General features: G+C 33.8%; 1 pseudogene; it reads left to right on the top strand.

The window, feature by feature from the left end:
• LOC107142588 overlaps positions 1–291 on the top strand; it is a 577-nt pseudogene extending 286 nt beyond the window's left edge.
• The last annotated feature ends 5,454 nt before the right edge of the window (positions 292–5,745 follow it).

The following is a 5,745-nucleotide window of genomic DNA, read 5'->3' on the forward strand; positions in this document are numbered from 1 at the left end:
CCCCCCCCGTTCTCCTGAGGATGACGAGAACAAAGAAAAGCAAACAGACAATATCCCGTTTGGGACCAAGAATTCCTGAAAGTTGACCAAGGAACACTTTTTGAACTTATTCTGGCTGCAAATGACTTAGACATCAAAGATTTGCTTGACATTATCTGCAAGACTGTTGCCTATATGATCAAGGGGAAAACTCCTGGGGAGATTCGCAAAACCCTCAATATCAAAAATGACTTTACTGAAGAGGAGGAAGCCCAGGTACACAAAGAGAAACAGTGGCGTGAAGAGAAGTGAAATGTTGTACCTGGCACTGTAACACTATAAGAATTGTTCCCAATACTAGTTTCACTGCTCTGTTTATAATTGTTAATATTAGACAAACAGTAGACAAATGCAGCAGCAAATCAATTGTATTAGCATAATATTGTCCTTATTGCATGTATAGTCTGAGGACAGACTCCAAACCTATGGCTGAATTTCTTTTAATGTGAGAGAAAGTTTCTTTTTTTCTTTACTCTGAATAAAACTGAACTGTGGGTTCTCTGTAGAAAGTGGCATTTTGGGCTTTCCCTCCTTTTGTAAAGTGATTTCTGCCTAGTTTATTGTCCAGTTAACTTTAGTGAGCTTCTAAAAGTTGGCATTGTAAATAAAACAACTTGCAAAAAGTTTTCTGAAATAGAATTAACAAAATATTATCTTTATTCATGAGTTGGAAACTGGAAAAAGGCTAATTGAAGTAAATGTTCTGAGTTGGGGTTGTTAGGATTTGTTCCAGCCACCTGGAGTCCATCAGTACCACTGGGATTGATTTGCCTGTATGTAGCAGAGTTCCCTTAATTGGACCGAAGGACTTGGGTTTTTTGTTTGTTTTTTGTTTTTTTTTTAATCTCAGCTTTGAATATGTTGCGTAGAGACTCAGTTATTACCCAGTCTGTGGATTTGGAGGGGAGAAATGTAACTAGACAGTTTGATAGCTTTTCAATTAAAAAAAAACACTTCATTCATGTGGTATGTAATCTTTTTATAAATCAGTGTTCCCATATGGGGAAATCTATTCATACTACTTGCATGTAAAAAGTAATCTTTAACATTGAAATATGTGGCAAAACCCAGAAAACATCATGAGTGCAAGATACTTTCAATAAAAAGTAAATTATGTGGTAGGTAATAAAAAAAAGAAAGAAAAAGAAATCAAAGAAGACATTAGAAAATGGAAAGATGTATCTTGCTCTTGAATAGGGAGAATTAATATTATCAAAATGACCATACTACCAAAGGCACTACACAGATCTAATGCAATTCTGATCAATGTCCCAATGACATTCTTCATTGAAGTAGATAAATAGATAAAATGCATCTGGAAAAGTAAGAGACCCAGAAAAGATAAAGCAATCCTTAGCAGGAAGAGTGAAGCAGATTTCATCACTATACCAGACGTTAAACTATACTACAGAGCAATAGTAACAAAAACAGGAAGCTATTGGCACCAAAACAGACTGGTGGACCAATGGTACAGAATACAGAACACAGAGACTAACCCACAAAATTACAATTATTTTATATTAGACAAAGGTGCCAAAAACATGCATTGGAGAAAAGATAGTCTTCAACAAATGGTGCTGAGTAAACTGGAAATCCATATGCAACAAAATGAAACTAACCCCCTATCTCTCACCATGGACAAAAATCAACTCAAAATGGATCAAGGACCTAAGAATTAAACTAGAGACCCTGTGGCTAATAGAAGAAAAAGTAGACCATAATCTCCATCATGTGGGATTAGTCCCCTACTTCATTAATAAGACTCCTTTTGTGCAAGAATTAATATCAAGAATCACTAAATGGGATGGACTCAAATTAAAAAGTTTCTTCTCACCAAAAGAACAATCTGTGAGGTGAATAAAGAGTCTACATCTTGAGAGCAAATCTTTACCCCTCACACATCAGCTAGAGCACTAATCTCTAGGGTATATAAAGAACTCAAAAAGCTAAGCACTCAAAAAAATAAATAATCCAGTCAATAAATCGGCCAAGGACCTGAAGAGAGACTTCTCAGACAATGATATACAATCAATCAACAAATATATGAAAAGATGTTCATCATTGCTAGCAATCAGAAAAATGAAATCAAAACTACTCTAAGATTTCATCTCACTCTACTCAGAATGGCAGTTATTATGAAGACAAACTACAATAAATGTTGGTGAAAATGTGGGGCAAAAAGTACAGTCATACACTGCTGGTGGAACTGCAAATTGGTGCAGCCAATATGGAGAGCAGACTGGAGATGTCTTGGAAAATTGGGAATGGAACCATCATTTCACCCAGCTATCCTTCTCCTCAGTCTATACCCAAAGGACTTAAAAACAGTATAGTACAGGGACACAGCCACATCAATGTTTATAGCAGCACAATTCACAATAGCTTAACTGTGGAACCAACCTAGATGACCTTCAGTAGACGAATGGATTTTAAAAAAAACAAATTGGAATATATACACAATGGAATATTACTCAGCAATAAAAAAGAATAAAATCATGACATTTGCAAGTAAATGGATGGAATTAGAGAAGATAATGCTAAATGAAGTTAGCCAATCCCCAAACACCAAATGCCAAATGTTTTCTTTTATATAAGGAGGCTGATTTATAGTGGGATAGTGGGGAGATCATGGGAGGAATAGATAAAATCTAGATAGGGCAGAGGGGTGGGAGGGGAAGGAAGTGGGTATGGGATTAGAAGTGATGGTGGAATGTGATTGACATTATTATCCAAAGTACATGTATGAAGACATGAATTGGTGTGAATATACTTTGTATACAACCAGAGATATGAAAAATTGTGCTCTATGTGTGTAATAAGAATTGTAATGCATCCCACTGTCATATATAAATAAAAAGATTAATTAAAAATTTTTTTAAAAAGAATTTTTACATCTATAGTTATCAGGGATATTGAACTGTAGTTTTCTTTCCTTGATTCATCTTTTTTATGGTTTTATTATTAGGGTTATACTGGCTTCATAGTATTCAGGAGTATTCCGTTACTTCAATTTTATGGAATAATTTGAGAAAGACTGGTGTTAGTTCTTTTGTAGAGATCAGATAGAACTTACTTGAGAATCCATCAGTTCCTGGGCTTTTCTTTTTTGGAAGGCTTTTAATTGCTGTTTCAATTTCATTGCTTCATATTAGTTTGTTTAGGTTTTCTATATCTTCCTAATTCAATGTGGGCAGATCACATGGATCTAGAAATTTTCAATGACTTTTGGATTTTGCCATATATTGTAGTATAAGTTTTCAAAATAGGTTCCAATTATTTCCTGGATTTCAGAAAGGTTTGTGATAATACTTTCTTTTTCATTTCTGATCTTATTGATTTGCATCCCCTCTTTCTTTAAGTTAGCTTTGTTAAGGGTTTGACATTCTTATTTGTCTTTTCAAAGAACCAAGCCTTTGTTGCATTGATTCCTTATTCTCGATTTTATTGATTTCAGTTCTGACCTTAATTATTTCCTATCTTTGGCTTTGCAGTTAATTTGTTATTCTTTTTCTAAGGCTTTGAGGGGAAGCAGAACTTTATTTACTTGGGATGTCTTTGATATTCTAGTGTAGGCACTCTGTACTATAAATTTTACTCTTAGAACTACTTTTATACTGTCCCAGAGACTTTGATATGTTGTGTCTCTTGTTCCCATTTGTTCCTAATGATTTCTTTATTCCTACTCTCATTTCTTCTTTATTTAAGAGAGTATTGTTCAATATCCATGTGTTTATGTGATTTCTATTATTTTTTTAATTTTTGATTTCTAGTTTAATCATTGTGATATAATAGGATGCTTGGAATTAATTATATTGATATTCTTTGTGGCCTAGAATATAGTCTATTTTGTGGGAAAAAAAGTTCCATGTGTTCCTGAGAAAGTAAATTCAGCTTTTTGGGGATGAAATATTCTGGAGATATCAGTTAGACCCATTTGATTTATAATGTCATTTAAGTTAGAAATATCCTTATTGATTTTATGTTTTGATGACCTGCCCATTGGTGATAAGGGTGGGTTCAGATCACCTAGTATTATTGTATTGGGGTCTATCTGGGATTTAATATCAAGATTATTTATTTTTTATGTAATTCAATGTGCTGACTTTTTTGCATCAATGCTTGCTATTGTTAAAACTTCTTGTTGGAGTGTTTCCTTTACCAGAATGTAGTGGTCTTCTTTGTCTCTTCTGATTAACTTTGCTTGGCATCTGCTTTGTCAGATATGAGAAAAGATTCTGGGGGTCTGTATGCATGGACATATAGTTGGATCTTGAGTTTTGATTCAATTTGCTAATCTGTGCCTTTTAATTGGGGAGTTGAGATCATTAACATTTAATATTAGTAAGTAAATGTTTGTCCTTTCCTGACATTTTCATTTTTGCAATATTTAATCTAGTGTTGATTTTCATTTAGTAGATTACTCTTCAATTAGACTTTCTCTGATTGGGAGCTTTGGGTGCCTTTTAGTTCCTCTGTCTGCAGTTTATCTTTGAGTGTTCTTTGTAATGTTGCCTTGGGGCTTTTGAATTTTTTTACCCTTGTCATGAAAAGTTTTTATTTTCCTCCTCAAACTTGAAACCTAGCTTTGCTGAGTACAGTAATCTTGGCTGCCGAGTACAGTAATCTTGGCTGGCAGTTGTTTTTTGTTTTTTTTTTTTTTTAAGAGCTGGGGGTATTTCATTTTACGCCCTCCTTGATTTTGGAGTCTGAACTGAGAAATCAGAAGTAAGCCTTATCGGTTTTCCCCTTAATGTAACCTGATATTTCTCTTTTAATATTCTTTTCTTATTTTGTACATTAATCATCTTGATTATGTCTTGGAGAACTTCTTATCCAAATAGGTCTATTTGAGGTCCTTTAAGCCTCCTGTATGTAGATGTCTATCTCATTTCTGATGTGGGAAGAGTTTTCTGTAACTATCTCATTTTAAATATTCTTTATGCCATTAGCTTGTATCTCTATATTCTCCCCTATTCCAACAATTATCAGTTTCGTCTTTTAATGTTGCCCCAGAGTTTTTGTATATTCTGATCATGTTCTGTTACTTTTTCCCCTTTATTCCATTCTATATACTTAAGATCTTTCTTCATGGCCAGAAGTGCTGTATTCAAGCACTGAACTTCTATTTTCTACATAATCTAACCTGTTAGTGAAGGCTTTCAAGTGAATTTAATTTCATTGATTGTGACTTTCATTTCCTAGAGTTTTGATTGGATTCTTTTCAATATTTTCATTTCTTTATTAAGGTGGTTTTTATATCCTATATTTGCTTTCTTAATTTCTTCTGTAGATCTTCTTTTAGTTCACTGAATATTTTAATAATCTGTTATTTATAATCAGTTTTTGGAATTACATCCACATCATAATAATTAGCAAATCATTATTTGCTGAGGGATTATAAATTTGGGCGGGGAGAGTTTTTCTGTCTATTTCCTGGGGTTTTCAGAGTTCTTGGACTTGCACATTAATTGAGATGGATTCCTCTTCCTATTTTTTACAGGTGCATTTTTGTATGTAATTATTTTATCTGTTCTGTGACTTTTCTCTTTTTTTTTTTTTTGTTATATATGAGTACATATCAAAGCTTGGGACCTGATATCCCTCTCTGAGCATTCCTTCTTGGGCCCTTGTTGGTTTGCAGGTTTTGTAACCATTATTCATTGATTTGGAGTAAGTCAGGGGTCAGGTGAGATAGATGGTGTGTGG

This window comes from Marmota marmota, unplaced genomic scaffold (assembly GCF_001458135.2).
Source record: "Marmota marmota marmota unplaced genomic scaffold, marMar, whole genome shotgun sequence".
Taxonomy (NCBI): Eukaryota; Metazoa; Chordata; class Mammalia; order Rodentia; family Sciuridae; genus Marmota; species Marmota marmota.